Source organism: Pezoporus occidentalis, unplaced genomic scaffold (assembly GCF_034315485.1).
Source record: "Pezoporus occidentalis ecotype Australia unplaced genomic scaffold, CSIRO_AGI_Poc_V1 ctg119, whole genome shotgun sequence".
NCBI classification, from domain to species: Eukaryota; Metazoa; Chordata; class Aves; order Psittaciformes; family Psittacidae; genus Pezoporus; species Pezoporus occidentalis.
Window position 1 is genome coordinate 589,539 of NW_026912983.1, and position 19,679 is coordinate 609,217.

At 42.9% G+C, this 19,679-nt stretch overlaps 1 protein-coding gene across 7 annotated transcripts in view; it reads right to left on the reverse strand.

The window, feature by feature from the left end:
- Positions 1-19,679, reverse strand: part of RERE (arginine-glutamic acid dipeptide repeats) — a 222,245-nt gene that overhangs the window by 155,730 nt on the left and 46,836 nt on the right. The window lies entirely within an intron of this gene.

The following is a 19,679-nucleotide window of genomic DNA, read 5'->3' on the forward strand; positions in this document are numbered from 1 at the left end:
CGCAATCCATAAATTTTCAGGAAGCTACTATTTGGTGCAAGCTGAAATTAGTCCACTGTGTAGGATGCTGTAGCACGGAAGTCAGGGAGCTAGGAAAATTGAATGTTGAAGCATTAAACATCTGAAACCACATTAGAGAAGGAAATGGACTACTTTGATTTTTAGAAGCCAGCTGAGCAGTCAGTGATCCTGGGTACCTGAAGTTCCTCCACTCTAACATGAATCTTAGACTACAATATTCTTCTCCCTGTTGACTACTACTACCAGCAATGGAAATAGCCAGAGAGACAAATTGCTTTTGCTGATGCAATTCAGGCTGTGGCTTGAATCTCTCAGGTGTTTCCTGAATGAACCCATCATCCAGGTAGGAAATGATTCTATTTTCTTCCCTCCTTATAGCAGCTGCCATCATTCTGATAACACACAAGGGGAATTCAAGGAAACTCCAGTAGAGGAGACTACAATGAACCTGTCATATGGCAGAGAAGTTGCACATAACAGTGATAGCGATGGTCTACAGGGACTCAAGAAGAAATGCCTTAAATTTCCAGGGGGTAGGAAATTCCCCAGCAGCAAGCTTGAGGGATTTTTCTACTGTTGTTGATACAAAATTCACTTTAGGGAGTAAATAATCTATTCATTTTGCACGAAAACTAATTACTTTCCAATCTCAAATCTACAAGTAGCAGCATCTCAGCCTAAGTACAAGAGATCTTTATGTGTTCTTTAGAGACCAGAAACTAAAGGATATAGAATACACCTAAAAATGTGTTCAACTGTTTCCAAGGATGGATAAGATCCAGCCAGTTTACCAGTTACGTTTACCACCAGCATTGGTACCACTGGTTCTTAAGGTCCGAGCTGCATAAAGTCATGATGGAAAAACACCTTCTGTTCTCCTTTTCCCAGCTGTGCTAACAAAGCTTTGCATATACACAGGTAGGGACTAACTGCAACGCAGCTATAACCAAATGACTTCCTATGTTCCACCATCACTCCTTTGACAATAGCCACTTTATTCCCTACAGAGGCAGACACACTGTGTTCAGGAAATACCTCTTACAACAGTCCTATCCACACACAGCATATGGACTTTCCTCAGCTCTCTCTCTGAGCATAAAGCACTAATCTTTATGATAGAATTACCACAACTTCCATCAAGAGGCTCAAGTCAAGTGTCCATCAAGAAGCTGCATCAGCTTTTCTTTCCTCTCTCAAGGCTGGGAGTGTATATTCCAAGTGGAAGATCTCAGTATCACCATCACTTCAACACCATGTAAGATCACCCCCCTCTTCTGGCCCAGCCAAGTGCACACAAGCACCCTCCCTTGCCTGCAAAGCACCCCACATCTCTAAGCACAAGGGGAAAAGGAATTTAAGCTCCTGTCTGAAATTCATCCATATTCATTTTATCTGCACCCTGAAACACGCTGAGCTCCACCTCACGTTCACTAAGTCTCAAGGAACCGGAGCAAACAACAAGCAGCCATAAGTTCAGTGCAAGCTGCTCCTTGCCAGGCTTCGCTTTGGAAGTTACTTTCAAGTGAACCATTTTAATTCCAACTATTATGGGGGGGTTCCCCTCCTTTTTTCCCCTCCCTCCTCCTAGCTCCTGTTTCAGGAGAACCCACGCAGAAGTCATTCTCAAGCCAATGTATGTATGAGAGTACAGGAGGCCTCTTCGTACAACCCGTGTCTATCCAGTTCAAGCAGCGTTAAACGGCAAGTGATGCAATCTCACCACAAACACTGCTCAACTGCCTTACGCCCAAGCATCACATTGCCAAGATCATTTTACTATTAAAAAAATACTCATTTTCAGAAATACTTCAGGATTAAACCAACATCATCATGAGACAATGGCTACTTCTGTCTAAGAATAAAGCAGTCACGGAGCCTTAAGAGCACTTGCACCATGACTAGGAAAGACTGAACTACAGAGGAGAGTTACTGTTGCACAAACTCAACTGTGCAGCAGTAATACAAGACTTGTTTTATCAGCAGCCACATAATTAAGCCATTATTACCACACAGAAGTATTTGATAAATAATTTTCATGATTTAAGCAATTACCCAAACATGTTTGAAAGATTCCAAGATGCATTTCACCCCTACAGCGAAATACAACGTTGCCCCTTGCTACATTCAAACCTTCTGTGTGCTAACACCAGAAACCGAAAGCAAACAGCTCTTTACAAACACAAGCATACTCCCAATGTTTGGATGGATCTCTTCAACCATAAGAAGAGAAAGGACCTTACAACTGAAATACTGCATCATCTAAACTTCACCTCACACATTCTTCCCAACCACATTGGAAGAGGAGAATACGACCAACTCCACGTTCAAAAGCTATAATGTTGCCTAATAGCTCTTGACCAAAATGTGAAGCCCATGAAAATAGATCTGCTGGCTCAACACATTCATCAGTTACAGATGTTGTGGTGGGTTAAGCACTTTCATCATGCTACATGTAGTTATGCTCGAATATAGAACACACAACAGTAAAACCATCACCAAAATTACAGAAGTATTGGGAGGCTTCTTTTAGTTCTCTAACACAAACTGGGATAACACATTATGGATAATGCCAAACACAGTGATCACACAGATGTTCACATCTGCATTAGGACAGCAGAAGCAAATACACTGAACATCTCAAGTGGGTTTTGGCAGACTCCGTAGCTTGGGTTTCCAGTGATTTTCCTCATCCTCACTATCTCAACCAACCACCAGAGAAGCTGTTCTGTCATCATACTACAAAGTCAGAGTACAGCACCACAGGCTAAAGACTCTTAACTGCCTTTGATACAAGTTTACTGCTTCTTCCATAGGGAATTAATCTTGGAAAGAAGTCATTTAAGCTAAAAGGGGAACATTCACTTTACAATGGCTAAGCCTGGTGTACAAAGGAGTGGAAGAATAGCTCCTGTGTGTTATTTGTTCAATGCCAGGCAAAAAATAACTAAGGAAAAATGTCAGCTTCACTGCAACTACACTTTATTATTGCTTGGTTTTTAACTACAGCCTCAGGATGTGTCCATTTATTCAAGTAAGTTTATTACATCCAGTATGGGATAACTTGATCTCCAGCCAGTATGCCACCGCACATGAAAGGTCCTTGTTATCTGCCACTGGTCTGAAGTCAAACGTAAGCCAAAAATATGCTTGCAGAACTACTCACTCAAGTCTTCTGTTCTCTGCTTTCTAGCAGAGAATGCAAATAACTGACTGCAAACCAGATCCAAATGCTCTCGCTCCTGCTAAGAAGAAGCTGCAACAACTTCAGACAGGTCTCGAGGGTGACTCCTCTGCTCACAGGAGTTTAAGAGGAACACTTCAGTGCACACAAAGTGCAAAGAGAAGCACTGCAGTTACATTCCCTGCATTCCTGAAATGGTCTTGTACATCTTTCACCTATTTGGCCATCAACTTGAGAGCTGTGCCACTGCAGAAAGCAGCACGCAACCGTCCCAACCACCATGCAGGGTGTACTCACATCATCTTACTAGTCCTTCTCTAGTCAAACCCCAAGGTAGCCAGGGTTAGATCTGACCCTCTCACCCTTTCAGTTCTGCTTCCAAAGTCAGAGAGAACAAAAGATATTACAATGAATATGGTTAGATCTACCTATGCATTTTCAAATGCAATATAAGGTATTGCTGAAGTATCTTCTGAGAAATCAACCTTTAAACTTAGTTTAATAAATTACATGCAGAAGTTCATAACCATCATTTCAACCCCACATTCACCTGGTTGAGGTTGTTTCCCAGCATTTGCTATCTAATTTAAAGCGCCACCATTTGTTCTGACACAAAAACCTTCACATCCTCCCACCCAAGTGAGGGGAGCAGGATACTTCTTCCCCCACAAGAAATGGGCTACGGTCAGATCTGGGCACGGCGAATGAAGGTGGCCAAACTGCAGTTACACGCAGCCCCACAGTTATTTCATCTCTACACCTAGAAATCATTATCGGAGCCAAAGGCATACATACCTCCTCTTCACGTTAAGCACTTAAACCTCTTAACTAGTATCAAAGAGTCAGGTTTTAAAGATAAAGTGAAATCAAGTCAGACAGAAATGCTGCGAGACAAACAGGAAGGCACTGGAGTGCGCAGGGCAACTAAAAATACGGAGAAGAGCTCTTTTTTCTTATTTAAGCCAGACAGATAAATCTTTTAACAAGATTTGTTTGGTCATGTGTTACCAGCCTTAATAAACACAACAGGACCATTCTTCTGTAAGCTGTTAGCCTCACATCGCAAGATAAAAAGGCACTGTTCTCAGCAAATGCCAGATTAGAGGCAGGACGTGCTGCAGCTGCCGGAGCTCCTTCACGCACTTGTGCTAATGTTGATGTCAAGGAAAAGGAGGAAAGGAAAAACCTAACCACAGCCCATTAAGATTCCTCCATATCCTCATGGGGTTTGAAGAAGAAAACCTTCATGATCATTTGTGGAAAATAACCCTGGTAAGACAACATTAGGAAAATGAAGGCAGAATTAAGTACTAAACTGCAACTGTCAGCGTGCAGCGCTAGCACTGCAGCTCGCATGCACACAACCCGACTTCAAGCACACAAAAGAGTACCTTCTGTACAGTTCACACCCCGCAAGATCCCACCTTCTATAAAAAGCCCATTAAGTGCATGGGCTTGACCTCCCAGAGTTCAACCTATAAGTTTCATCCACTAAGTTTTCCATGAGCTTTAGAGGGTAATTGGCTTCCACAGCTCTCACACACACACACACAAACACATACTCACAGAAACTTGCCTCCTACAGCATTAATGCACTGGTGAGTAAAGAAGTTACTTTTCCTCCTCTCTCCTCATGCACCTTATGACTCTCCTCTTGGGACTGAGCCAATGTAGCTGGTGCCTTCCCAGCTTCACAGCCAAGTGGGTGTTGAAGGGTCCACTGCCTGCTCTTCAATACTCACAGGACTAGTTTGGGACCTTCCTGGAAGCAGGTTTGCTCAAAGTCTTTTGAAGAGCTCTTAATAGTCTCTCCAATGAATTATAATACCTCTTCCCAGTTCTCTTTGTTCTCTCCTTCACTGGTATGTTGATATGTTTATAACACAAATCTAGCACTGGAACACTTCAGCCAACGACAGCCATTCTGAGTTACGTATTTACAGTCCATAGCTCTTGTAAGCCCTCAAAGTGCTTGCAATTAAAAACCACACTGGTTCCCTCTGATCAGCTCTCTACTAATCATCCCCAAATGGCTCGAGAAGCTGGTGTGCAGAGAGAAGCTAACAGGCACTGACTTCATCAGCATCTCACAGCTGAGAAGTGATCATCGCTTGAATAAACACAGACAATTGGAGGTGTTTCTCTTGACAGACAGGGACATTTTTAAGCCGTGCTATTTACCCAACCTGACCTGAGAAAGAAAACCAAGAGATCTCCTATTTCTGAGCCATGCCTTACCCCAACTATGCTCCTAGCTGTCAGCTTTTAAATCACAGTCTGTGTAATGCTGCATATCACAGCACTCTCCCACTCCACATTCCACCTCTTCACACTGATACGCTCCAACTGGGGATATTATGGCACCATTCTGAAACCCAGGTCGAGGGTCTGTTTGACAGAGGAGCTATGCAGGATGCCAGCTTAGATAAGATCACAAGTCCCTCTCTTCAACACTGCGACGATGCTACGAAACTGGAGGGAACAGGAGAAAAGCAGCAAAGCAAGATTTCACAAGAAGAAATCACTCTGCAAAATGACAGGCTGTTTGGCATGTCTTTAGAGCTGCATTTTCAGAGGAGGAACACATTTCATTTCATTTTAGTCCAAAATCTTTCAAGTATCTTTAAATATTTACTCAGAAAGCAACCAAAACCAGGACAAGGTCATAAATTCACTAAGTCCTAAGAACAACAGTTTACAAGACAGCTTTGACACTGGAGTAGACTGCAAGACCAGGGATAATACTTGGGGTGAGAGTATCAGCTTCCACCTCCTCTTAAAACAGTCGGGCAATTTATGTACCAGGTTCCTAACAGTGATCCGAGAAAAGCTTTTGGAGAACACCTGCTTTTAGACAGCTTTACACACAGGCTTCCATAAAAGTAATGGAATTCCAACCAAGTCACAAATTTTCCCCACATTAACTCAAGAGCAGCAACGTAAAAATCAACAGGCTGCGGACGTTGCTGTATTCCCAAGGAGATTTCCCATTTTAAAAGCTAAATTAGCTGGACTTGCTCTTCGCTCTGCCACTGTTTGATGAGGAATCTCAAACACCACAAGAACACGGGAGCCGTCTGCACGCTCATTCGGATGTGAGGCTGTTAAGTTTGGTCACCACCTGAAGAGCTCACCCCTCATTTACCACGTGTGAGACATAGAACACTGAAGAAGGCACATCCCAAACCCTACACACTTTTCACACACCCAGAAGCTCAAGGGCTGAGCAGGTTTGTGGCCGCCTCAAAAGCGGAGAGCAAGCAAGGTGCAGAATTACGGCTACAGTACACAAATACAGATCCCAGCCCGCTGCACTGCCCCATTCCATTAAACCACGATGCTCAGAACTCCTCTAGTCCTTTAAAAAGCTGGTTTAATGGCCTCTATAGTCATAACACATGGGAACAATGATCTACAGACAGTAAACCCAAAGCCATGGATTTACTACTTTTTCTCTGAAGTCATTCAAGCTAATGTAAATGGTTACCACGATGCAGGTCTGAGTAAAGCAGTCATCCCATAACACCACTCTAAAAGGAGGATTTTGTTTAAAATGTCCATATATTGCAGCATAGCTCCCTCACTTTAAAAGGCTCTTAGGGGAGAAAAGGCCCAAGGGACCTGTAGAGAGCGGCTATTATAACAAGAACTATTATCTAGGGAATTCCATGCCATTTGGAGCCAAGAAAACATCTGCATTATAAGGCTGCTTAACATTTACAACAGGAAAAAGAACTTACAACAAGAACTTGGTCTGAGACACAACAGATTATTTGGAACAGCTTCTACTTGCATCAGGCATTATTGCTTTCACACCGAACCACGCCAAACCAGTGCTGCATTTGCAGGACAACTGCTCTGCCACAAAACAGAGGCAAGAGAAAGAGAGATGAGGGTGAAGAACCAAAACAAAGGCAGTGGCAACCATTCCACCACCGCCACCACAGACCTGCCATGGGACCATCCACACACCAAATAAATGGCTCCTGATAAATCACGATGTTGCAGAAAGAAGCAAAAAGGCTCACCCTTGAAATCGTGCATATGGATTTCTTGACGGGCAAGTCTGGGGCTAAAAAAACCTGTAGTATGATTAGGAAATTAGGTAAAACAGAAACATAGAACCACAGAATGGTTTGGGCTGGAAAGGACCTCAAGATCATCCAGTTCCAACCCCCTGCCATGGGCAGGGACACCTCACACTAAGCCATGGCACCCAAGACTCCATCCAGACTGGCCTTGAACACTGCCAGGGATGGAGCATTCACAGCTTCTTTGGGCAACCCATTCCAGTGCCTCACCATCCTCACAGGAAAGAGCTTCTTCATTATACGTAACCTGAAGTTCCCCTGCTTAAGTTGGGACCCATCACCCCTTGCCCTATCGCTACGGTCCCTAATGAAGAGTCCCTCTGCAGCATCCTTGCAGGCTCCCCTCAGACACTGAACGTGCTGTAAATTCAGACCAGGGAAACACCGACAAAGAACTCAAAGCATAAAGAGGAATTCCTGGTACACAACAGCAACCAAACTAACAGTAACATTAAAGAATACTTCCATGAAAAGGAATCATGCCCATTTCAGAGCAGCTCTAGGTTTAAAGAATGCCTGTCAAAGTCACCAGGATATCACATACTGAAGCCGAGGAAGTCACTTATTTTAAGATAAAAGATGAGTTCTGCATAGTACTGAAAGCATTCATTTGTGTGCGTTTATCAGAATGAGACCATCATTGCCTTGCTAGTGACTACACAGATCACTACATCCACTACATCCAGAACTCTACCTGCTTAGAACTCATTCCAATTTCCATTCTACATTTCATATTTGTCTCTACAACATATCTACAAATAATCAGCTAAACTGTCATTCCCTGTAGGTCACTCCCTATACTCCCTATGCTTTTCTCCACTGGATGTTTCATTTTTAAATGGCTAACACCCAGCTGCCCTCTCTCCATCCTTTCACCTTCTAGAGAGCCTCCAAAATATCTTCATTTACATCACCCAAATGAAAAGTAGATGAGGTTATTTTTGGACAAGCCCTTTGAGCAGTAAAGGCAGAAACTCTGCTCTGCAGCCACATTAAGTGTTTTCTTTAACTCCATGCAGCTGCCTGGGTATTATTTGAACTACTTAAAATGGAAGGATAACTGCAGGGTGGGCTCTTGCGAGGAGCTGACTGACCAGACATTGCCACTGGAATGCAGCTATAATTAAAGCTATTTCTCTCCAAAGAACAGCAGCATCCCAGGAGTTGCAGGGACCATCTACAAGACTAAAGCTACGCCACTGAAGCGCTGCATGAAACTCCCCAACAGCAGAAACAAAGAGATGCTGCTCTATGACAAATGGGAAACTAGGCCAACATGATCAGAACGAGCGATCGATAGTAACAGGGCATTTTTTGTTGACCACTATTTGAATACACTTTTGACATAAGCATCAAGACGGATGCTGTTTCTGCCCGGAGAAACTGCCTTTGATTTCAGACACTGGTCTCATTTTCTCTGAGGAGCAGCTTATTTTGGTTAATGACAGAGCAGACGTCACCATTTGCATTCCTACAAAGCCTCTCTTCCCAGTACAGCCACACTGTTGTAATCATGAGATTAAGTGTGCTTATTCATGTGTGAAATGCAGCCTTGATCTCTGCCTCACGTTATAGACAGTCTACAGCATATTCTGCATCATTTCATACCAGTTAACAACTGAAATGCATTACATACATCTCACTTTCTTGCATTTACAGAAAACAGTAACAAATACTTAGCATTTAAAGTCGTAAACCATTCCTAGTCAAAATATGACCTTTGATCCTTGTAGTCTTCAGCTACACAAGCAGGTTCTGCTATAAAAGCAGCAGGAGTATTTGAAAAGCAAACATACATAATGCTGCATGGAGGAAGAATGAGCACAAGCAGAGAAAGATGTGGGACAGAGGTCTACTACTTAAATACAAGTTTGCCTGCAGTGAGCCTACACACCAGCTTATTGCCCTTCTATATCCCTGGTGAAGACTTCAAAGCACATGGTAAAAGGTATTTGCAAAGAGAAGCTATGGTTCAAGAGATCATATCATCTCTTGTATGACCTTAAGTGATAGAAAACCAAAGCTTTCCATATTGGCATTTGACTTGCAATGTGTTTTAATCCCCCAAAATAGGTGTCTTTGAGGTATCCATGAATACATCCAACTTGCTCAAGGCCCTGGGAGACCTGCAATAATCCATCTCAAGACGATCCTCATAGCACTCAGCAAGAAATAATAACAAACTTCATCCCCAGCAGCAACCAACTGAATTCCTCGTTAGATCTAAAGCACTGCTTCAGAGAAAGGACCTGCTCACACATCTCCCACATTAGGAGTTGCAACACTGAACGTGAGGTTTCAACCAGCAGCCTCTGTGCTACAAGAATAATCTCATCAGTACTCTGCTGGCTGCTAATGAACCCATTTCAAAGGGACTTCATCACTGGTCATGTCTTTCATGAGAAGATGAAAACATGAAGGAATGCTCCAAGTGATTAGTCTGCTTCTGATCTAAACCAAAAGGAAGTATTTTAACACGGCATGAAGTAACTTCTGACTCTGGTCACGCTTCAGACATCCATATAACTTGTACTCTCAGTAGATACTCCTAACTATCACGACTAAAGCAACGCAATCTCATGTAACAGGACAAGGCAATACAGTCGTGTTAATGTACTTAGCTCTAATCTTGTAAACTGCTGAGAACAACGTGGCAAAATTAGACCCTAAGCCATTAAGCACAGAATAACCAATGCAAATGATTCAGCCCCACAAAATTTGGTGGCCCCGTTCTTATCGCAATACCACCACATCTCATCTGCCACCAACAGTAACCAGGAGGTGGCAAAGGTCCTGTGGTAAAACTGTGATTGCGTGGCCGTGTGCCTTGTTCTCTTTAATGAAACCCAGAACTATTTGTCCTTTGTGGTGATGCTTCCTTAAAGAGAAGAATAAGCGCACGAAATAAAGGAAAATCTCCTTAGCTTTGATGATTACATGCTAATGCGCCATGACATGCAAATGAAGACCACACAAGTTAGGTATCATACTGAAAATACCTTCAAAATGGAGGCTAATTTCCCTAAATAAAGCAGTATGAAATTCCTAAATCTGTTTTCAAGGTATTTTAAGGTTAGACACCAGCAAGAGCTCTGAAACAACATTCAAGGACCACTAAAGCTACTTGCAGTCTACAGTGGACAAGACAGTAACCTAAGCAGAGCACCATGAATTGCTCACAGCAATGTTGAATCAACTTGTGCCCAAGGAAGATCTTCTAAGACCTTTTTTATCCCCACAATAACAAACTCTGATTACCATATCCCACTCATCCTTTCAAGGAGAAACCTGAGGTGATGCTTTGGCAACTGAAGACAGCAAAACTAATTACATTATTATAAGGATGATGCAATCAAGTTGTCCTCGTAAGGGCATACCTTTGAAGAGTCCGGTCTATGAAGTTTCCATCACTTACTGCATGTGAGCATCCACCAACTGAACAAGCAGGAGTTCAGAAGGATGCCACGCCACAGAGATCTGCCCTGGAACACTGACCAACCTCATCAGGAGCTACTTTCAACTACTGCAGATTTACATTCACCAAGTGCCACTTACCCAAGCAACTGGGACCCAATTAAACCTACCAACACTGCAGGGATTAGCCTGTTTTCTCCTACAGTCCTGTAGCCTCTCCCATGAGAGAACATACACAGCCATGGTGAGATTTATTATGTGCAGACTGGTTCTTCACAGATCATGTGAATCACAATGAACCTGGGTTTCACAAAATTATCTATTTTTTTATTCAGAACATGAAATAAGTCTTATGTATAGCGTTTCAGCATCAAATAGCATCGATAAGGCAAAGAAAACACCAAGATAACCTCCTACAGAAGGATATTTATCACGCTCTCGGCCCCAAGTGAACACTTCTGATGATTTTTCACTAGTTCTGTGCCTATTTTCTTGGTCCAACCCTTCCTAGACAGGCACAGCTCCACTCAGTGCTCAGTTTAGAAAAGCTTCCACAACGGAACAGCCTTTTTGGAGAGGGAAACAAAACCACACCAAACCAAAACCCCAAAACAGCCAAACCCCACCCCAAACAAAGCAAAAACCACACCAAGCCTTCTGAGACAAAACTCCTCATTTCATTGGAGACAAAACAAACACAAAACCCAGCACAGCACCACTGCTCTCCTTGTATAGGATGCCTCAAAACTAAATTGAACTCACATGCACAATTAAGAGGCAGGAAAAGTTGCAGACGCATCCTAAAGATAATCATAGGGAAGTTTCTATTCTCCATCATCCATCAGTATACTTATCTATAGGAGGCAATGAGCTGTTTATCTTCTTAGGAATAGTTAACATGCTTTAGAACTTACAATGGAAGCAAACTCAAACCAAACAAGCTACGGGTATATATTACATGTTCACACCGCATTAAAGGGTCGGCTTTGAAGAAACCACCCACCAGTGTTCACAAAGCATGTCTGGCCTGGCTGGAGGTCCCTAGGACACTGACATACCCAAAACAGCAACACAAAGACACTGCAGAATCTCAGGCTTAGTTTAGTATTTTCAATGGGCATTTCAGCTGTCTTTAAGACCCTCAATAAAGCGGGAGGAACACGGCAAAGGGAGCCTTCTGTGTGGTTTGCTCTTCAGCTTACAGCAGGGTAACTGAGGTATTCTTCTGAAGCAGCCTGGTGAGGACTCGATAAAGGCTGTGACAGAAACCTGACACACCAGTTCAGCTGAAAGTCATGGCTTTGTACAAAGACTGGAGAGCCTGTTCATCCCATTTTAATGAAGCTCATATAGATTTGCATGGGCAGAGATGCTGTTATACTTGCATTACACTGAGCTCCCACTTCCACCACTCCCATGGGCTTTGCACTGAAATCCAGGAGGATTCTCACGGTACCAGCCAGCATAAAGATGAACGTGATAAGCAATAACCCCAACAGAGCCCAGGGAAGCACAGAGCTGAGGTGGGCAGCTCTCCAAGGCCCACATCGACTTTACACTACACATCACAGCATGGGTTTCAGAGTAGAGAATGACCTCAGAATTGCATTAACCTGACACAGAATGCTTACAATTTATCTCCACCAGCAGCTCTCCACACTCATCATGACCTGAGGATGCTCTGAGCAAAGATCTTGCTGTCAGAAGTTCTGTAATGCTCCTGAAATCCTAAACCACTGTTGAACTCCCACATGAAGGGAACGGAACAAGAGAGTTCAATTTACCCTTTGGCATCTCAGCTATCACAGGATGTCCTTGGAAGAAAAGCACTCAGCCAAAAGTATGGATTCGATAAAAAAATTATGCCAAGGATATAATTTTATACAGCAGGTTTAGGTACAATAGAAGTCAAACTCTAAAGTTCAGCATGTACATCTTCAGCTTCATCCCAACTTCTGTTATTGATTCCATGATTCAAAATCCTGAAGGACGGCTTTTACCAATTACAGGGAGCTCCACGTCTTTCTAAGGCAAACTTTAGACAATTAAATGAGTCCCTGAAATACAGACTCTGACCCCCACGGACGAGCAGACAGAAGTGACATGCTGCAGGAGGTTACTGCTTGCACTTCACCCTCATTATCGCTCTGCCAGAATAAGACCCAACGTGGTACCTGTAACCAGGGCACGCTGCTAAATTCCAGTAAGTGACCAAGTGCCTCAAGGGCAGCTAATACATCCTGCCCACAGGGAGGGGACTGCTAAAGGAAGCCCGCAGAAGACAAACAATCCCAACATAAACTGTTCCAATCGTGATTTAGAAATCATAGGCAGAAGCTCTTCCCTGTGAGGGTGCTGAGGCGCTGGCACAGGGTGCCCAGAGAAGCTGTGGCTGCCCCATCCCTGGCAGTGTTCAAGGCCAGGTTGGACACAGGGGCTTGGAGCAACCTGGTCCAGTGGAAGGGGTCCCTGCCCGTGGCAGGGGTTTAGAACTGGATGAGCTTTAAGGTCCCTTCTAACACAAACCAGTCTGGGTTTCTATCATTCTTTTTCGCATTAACAATATTTTAGTCACAACTCACATCCCTCAAAGCCACAGACCTCATTTGTGCACAGTCAGTTTACCTTTTATTTTGATCTTTAAAATTCACACTGATGTACCCATGTACTTGGGCATTCGATCATGTGCTACTTGAGATAAAAATAGAGCATCACGACTGTTTCTTCCCAACCACCACCTTCTCTTACATCAGGGCTGCACAGAAATACCCTATCAACAGATGAAGTCGCAACTACTACACCCATTCATAAAAGAACCCTTGCAATTTAAACCACAACGTACTTCAAATTCCCTTAGCAACACTGGCGTGTACTATTCCAAAGGGAACAGACCCAAGGTGAAATATTAGCAGCGACTGAAAAACCTCACAGAGAACCTATACAAACAGATGGCACAATTTGGGGTTTTAAATGCTACTTACCATTTACAGCTGCAAGTGGCAAATATCTAACATGCTCTGAATATGCAAATCGTAAGATCAACACCAAAGAGGACAATGCAATTCCTTTTAAAGACAGGCAGTCATAATGTTGAAACAGACTGCTACCAATTTTCATACACTATTCATAATTACTTTATTATACTGTGAAAGGGTGATCAGTTTCCAAATGATCTAATAACCTTGGGCTGCTCTTAACTCTTTTATACCAGACTTAGTGCAAGCACAGGCTACGTCTCCAACTTTAAGCCAATTACAACAGTCAGTATTAAACACACAGGTTAGATATGTTCTTCCTCATACTCTCACACAGACCAGCACGCACGATTACTGAAGAGCATTCAGTTAATAAGCAGGAATGTGTGCATGTACATATATATATATATATATATAAATAAAAGAAATCCATTCCCAGCTCTAATCTCAAAGGAATAGCTTTATTATCAGGAAAGGGAAATCTGATTTTCGGCTCACTTGTTAGACTTCAATAGGAAACGGAGCAAATACAGTATGTTTTGACTGCCTGGCAGAGGAAATTCTACAGGGATCTCTTACTATGTCAAACTTTCTTAAACAAGAAAGTCCCCAACCTTAAGTGCTTGAAATACCGAGTCTTATGGCTCAGTCATTGTCACGTTGTCTTGTAATTTAACCATCTGCTGAGGCCACTTTTAGTCATCAGTCACTGACTAAATCCAAGGAATTTCACCTGAACAAAAACCACAGATCACTAAGTTTCAAGGCCCCACTTGTGCTCAGGTTCAAATACCTACTGCTTTCTGCTGGGTTGCTGCAGTTTCCCAAGCAATATACAGGAGGGAGCACTGGCAAGCACAGTGAGCTTCTCATAGCCAGAACTAACATATTAGTCCTGGTTTAAGTAACTGTGTTGATTCTGTAGACTGATTAGATTAACAGGCTGAAGCCTGCCCAGTAAAGCAGGAACATAAAGCTATGTCATTTCTAAGTTGCCATCATTCCGTTCGCTGGGTGAACAAGAGCAGAGATGACAGAACTATGGATTGAAATAGCCAATGCATAGCAAAACTTCCTCCAGCTCCCAATAACAATGATCAAAACAGGGGCCCTGATCTTCCAACCCAGGATTAGCACCCAAAACGTGCCAATAATATTCAAACTATCTGCTTTTAATGCTAAGCATCCAAAGAGAATAAGAACTTAGGCTCCAGATGCTGCTGAAACGCCTATTGCCTATTAACAGAAATTAGCTTTATTTCAAAAAACAATTCCTTTTGATCTCTACAAATAAGCAAACTCACAAAGAAAACAGTGTCAAAGCCAAAGCAATTGTTTCATTGCTAGCTTCAAGAAAAATCAAACTGCCACTTAAGAGCAACGTTACTGCACGTACAAAACTGGCATTGGCATTAGAGAGGCAGCAATGTATCTACACCAAGATTCACTGGTTTTAGGTATGTATTTCCTTATCGCACAGCTTTTTACAGTCAGTTCATTACATAAAAGAGGGAAAAAAAAGACTGAACTAGCTGCAAGTATCTAACTTTTAGGAACTGACACTAATGGGTTCCAGACTTGTTATTTCACACTGTATTGGCAACCCGTATGAAAATGGAAGTGATATCCATTGCCAGAGAAAGCCTAATCAAACCGTTTGCTTTCAGAATTTGCCATGACTTCCCAAGAGAAGTATTCAGCTACATTGTTAATGCTAAATTTACAGCCACCATTTCTTCCGTGCTATTGCTAACATTAGAAAAAGCCTGAATTCCAACCCCACCATTACATATAAAAAACCCCCATGTGGTTTGAAGAAAATCTCCCCATCACAATCAAATACTATTTATTCCAGTAGTAAAATGCTTATCCAATCACCCAGACCTTTTCCTGGCAAAACTTGACAAAACAGTTTCCTAAAGAAGGCCAGCTTGTTTTAATCATTGACGTTTTTCAACACTATTTGTTCTCACTTTGTATCCAAAGGTCAGAACTCAAACCGCTACCCCAGGCAAACTTGGGAATAAATATTATTTTCCTCCACTCTTCTGGAAAGAATTTCACTGCTGTTAAGAAAGTTGAAGTAGAAAAAAACAGATTTCCCTCTGATCCACTTAAAGATGCTGTGTGATATTTTCACTGACTGAAAGCTACTTTATAGGAAGTTTTTCATGGGTCTTGTCCCTTTGTTACTTTATTGAGAGTATTATATCATTATAGAGGCTTTTGATTTCTTTAGTAATGGAGGAAGTTGTTCTGGGAGAAACACACACACCCCAACAGGAGAAACAGGAAAACAAGGAGCAAGGCTAAGCAGGGTCCAGTTGACACAACAGTTTGCACTGTGCCAACTGTGATTCCAGCTTCCCTGGCACTGCCCTGCTTCCCTAAAACACCCCTTCTGTAACCATCTTATATCAGAAAATACTTGCACATTAATCTCCATGTTATTGGCTGATAAATTACTCCAAGAAAACGCCCGCCCATCTTACCTTGGGAATCATCATTACACTGAACACTTCCACCCACAGTACATGCAGCGATACAAAGAGCAGCAAACTGGAAGCACCTCCCCTCGTACACCACAGCCACTTCTGCTGCCCCTTGCACAGAGCTGTGTGTGAAGCGATGTGCACTGTTCCGCATACAGAGATGAAGAACTTTGTTTAAAGATTCATGCAGTCGACTATCAATATTAAAGATTCACATCAGAGTATCGGGTAGCTTTCTATTCTGGCCATCTCTGGTGATTTCTCTTATTTACTCTTAAAATGCAAACTGGAGCCATTCTGTTCTTGTCAGTCAGTTACTGATCTGACACAGGAGGGTAACAGAAAAGCCAAGCAAGAAGTGGACATCTTGGCCAAGATACTACAGCTCACAACAATTAACAGAACTCATAGGCTGGGTTGCGGACTGACCCCATCACAGCTGTAAGCCACCACTTCAGTCAAGCAGTCAAAGCTACTCCATAGCCTTTATAGAGATCAAAGTGTAGAGTGTGCTTGCATCAAACACCACAGCTATATGGAATTCATGCTTGCTAACACCTAGAATAGGTTTTACAGATCTCTTACCTATGGAGCCAAGGAAACCAACAACCGCCCCCAGCACCAATCACACCCCTAAGGAAGAGCTCTCAGAGCACTTGCAGCTTGGCTCCTGAATTCCTTTTGTCTTCTGCCAGTGCATTCAGCTAAAGCAGAATCAGTTTAACTAAACACGTCTGGCTGAGAGCAGTGGCACTTCACATCCAAGTTCTACTCATGATTTAGATACCACTGCTTTGGGCCTTGGGGTGATGATGGCCACTGTAGGGACAAGACCAATCACTAGGGACTAACAACTCCAGCAACACCACCTAATCCCTCCATCTGCCAGAGCCCAGGCTAATGCTGCAAAGAAAAATCCTGAACTTGAAAATCACTTGGCCAAAACAGCCCTTCGTGATAATCTCAACACAATCCTATTTCTACAGTCTGCCTTCAGAATTGTTTTTCTACCATTAACTGGATTCCAGGTGAAACATCATGATGTCCATATAGATCAACAAACTACTGAGACACTGGTTTTCAGCGTTTTACAAACTGGTTTCACTCCTAATTCAGCATACACAGCATCATCACCATCTCTCTGTATCACTCAAACAAGTCCCAGAACAAGGTTAGATTACCATATGCACACTGACCTAACACTCAGAGCCACATCAAATGCCAACAAGCAGTTAATTTAGGCCCTCAGTATTTGAGTGCAGCTGAATATCAGGCCGTACTTTGAGTTGATGCTGAGGTTACTCCATCGAGTTTGTGAAGATCTGAATATCTGCCTCACCTGATGAAATTCAGTCCATTAAATCAAAGTTTCACACTACCAACATTATCTCAGGTGCCAGAAAGAAACGGCCTTGTCTCTACACTTTAAAAGCAGGTTTGTTGTGGGTTTTTTCTTCCAGGTAGACAGCACAATCACCCTTTAAGTGCTTCACTTACACGCAGGTCAATCAATACAGCAGGAACTCATTTAACAGGGAAAAGGAAAGAACAAACATCATTCACCCTGTAAAATTAGCAAGGTGAGGATCCCTTGTGGCTACTCTTAAGCAAAACAAGAGGTAGCGTAACCCCCTCAACCCAAAACCCAAGGAGGTTTAGGATTAGCTCAATAATAAACAGCTTATTCTCTTTCCCACACCCCAAAATGCAAACAAAGCTCTCCCACACCTGAGCTATTAACCACTCGCAAAAGCCCCATCTTGTCACCTTTATGTAAATAGAAGTAAGCAAAGGCAGGGGGTTGAGAGACACACCAAGAGATTCTCTACAACCTGTAGTAAAAGTGCCACGGGAGCCGATGCACTCTGACATTCTGAACAGCTGTATACATCATTATGGTAATTAAAATTAAAGTCTCATCTACTTAGCATACAAGCGATTCATTGAATCTGAGTGACAAAAGGAAGGCACCATTTCCTCAAAGAGCCATGATCACACACAACTTGCTCAAGCTCCCTGCTTATACTGAAGACCACAGCACAGAGGAGAAAGAAAAAGGATTTAAGAAGAGAGTCCTGGCTATTTTAAGTAAAACAAAGCACTATCAACTCTAAAACACACACAAAGGAAGTGGTAGGATACATTACGTCAGCCCTCGCCTCAATTCATAAATCCTAACCGCAAAACAAGACACATTCTTAACTGCCTTTCTCTGGAAAGATGTTTAAAGTGAAAACATGCAGTTTATGTCTTAAAATACCCTACTGAGCACCGGCTGATGCATCGAACAGCGAGGGGGGACTGGGTAATCCTCATCAGCTCCAGCGAGCAGCCAGATCAAATGGCATTTGAGAGCTGCCTGCCAGGGTACAATCCACACTCAAGTGCTCTGGACTCAAACCCACCTCTCGCCGGTCCCAGAGATCTTTATAAAATAGTTTAAACACTACTAAATTACAGGGCTGGAAAAACAAATAAAAGCTTTCAAAGGCTGCTCCTAACGCCATTCTCAACTTGCTGTTAAGCATCGAAACCGTCTCTGGTGATAGGCAATAGGCACAAGGACTCCAAAAGGCGACTGCCTGCAAGAACAAAACCAGACAAACGCAGAGTTGTCTCACGTCTGGAACTAATTGCCTGCAGATTAACGGCTTTACATTGGAACAGCATTCGTCTGCAGGGTTTTAAATCCAGTTTACTTTCAACCGAGTTCCCAGAAGAAACATATTGGTGGAGCACTGGAAACTACACTCCACAGATCCTATTCTCCATGCCTAACGTGAAGTTGGAAAGCAATAATAAATGAAGTCAACTGCCATCTCCACGCACACCCGGTTAGTGGCGGCCCATATGGCAGCGAGAGGCCAGCAGCCACACAATGCCCCATGCCAAGCAAAGCCGCATGGACTCAAGAGGAGCTTAAAACCAATGGCAAAACAAAGCAGAGCTGGTTTCTTCCTCAGGAAACGAAGTGGGCGAGCAGGTCTGCTGTCACGATCTTAAAACACGATTAAACGTCGCTAAAAAAGGGGAATAGTTACCCCACACACCGTACCAATTAGTACTTCAAAGGCATTCCACGTTATCTAGTGCCGGGAAAAAGTACTTTCAGCATATGGAAAACGCAATCCTCATCTCCTTATCTCATTTACTTACATAAACCACAGAATTAAGCACAGCACTGCGTTGAACTGCTTCTATTTAGGACACGGAGGGTCTCAACAAGCACAGCGGGACGCACAGGCGTTTGGTACGGAGAGAACCCTTCCGTCCCTACAGCGCCCTGAACTTCCCAAGGCCAATAAAAACTATCGCCTCACCTCCCGAGCAGATCCAGCTCTTTCTGAACGGAAAAATAACTGGAATAACCTAAAGGTGAAGAGAGAATTAAGGCTTTTTCCTCCAGCCAGGCGCTTTCTGTGTTATCATTGGCTCGGTACCAATTAGTCAACTTTAAGAGCAACCCTAACCAATTCCCCCTTGGAAATTCAACTCCTCCGTGTCA